Below are 543 nucleotides of genomic sequence, written 5' to 3' on the forward strand. Positions count from 1 at the left end.
TCACTTTGGCAGCACGTGTACTAAAATAGATACAACAAGGGGCACCTGGGTGGCTCAGTCCACTGAGCATCCAGCTCTTGATTTCAGCTCGGGTCACGGTCCCAGGGTCATGGGATCGAGCCCCGCGTCGGGCTCTGTGCTGAGCATGGAGCCTACTAAAGATTCTCTCTCTCTCTACCTGTGCCCCTCTCCCCCACTTGCTCTCTCTCTCTCTCTCTCTTTCCCTTAGACGGAAATAGATACAACAGAGAGAAGACTGGTATGGCCCCTGCACAAGGATGACATACAAATGTGTGAAGCAGTCTATATTGTTCCCAGGGACCATCTCTCTATATGGCGGTGCCGGATGACTCAGACACATGAGTAGGTAGCGGACGGCTTTTTTCTCTAACTCTGAGTTAACTTTCTCACTGCGGCCATCATGAGTCTGTCTGTTCAGCAGTTCTTGAACTGGCATGGGTAGAATATGCAGTGGGCTGGAAGTCAAAGTCTGACTCCACCACTAGCTTCCCGTGTGGTCTGCTACATGTCATGTAAACCTCT

The 543-nt window shown here is 51.0% G+C and overlaps 1 pseudogene; it reads left to right on the forward strand.

Annotated features, from left to right (window-relative positions):
* The first annotated feature begins 219 nt into the window (after positions 1 to 219).
* On the forward strand, positions 220 to 313 carry LOC128773172 (U6 spliceosomal RNA; annotated as a pseudogene).
* Positions 314 to 543: the final 230 nt, after the last annotated feature.

This window comes from Panthera pardus, unplaced genomic scaffold (genome assembly GCF_024362965.1).
Source record: "Panthera pardus isolate Hobbes unplaced genomic scaffold, ASM2436296v1 HiC_scaffold_24, whole genome shotgun sequence".
NCBI lineage: Eukaryota > Metazoa > Chordata > Mammalia > Carnivora > Felidae > Panthera > Panthera pardus.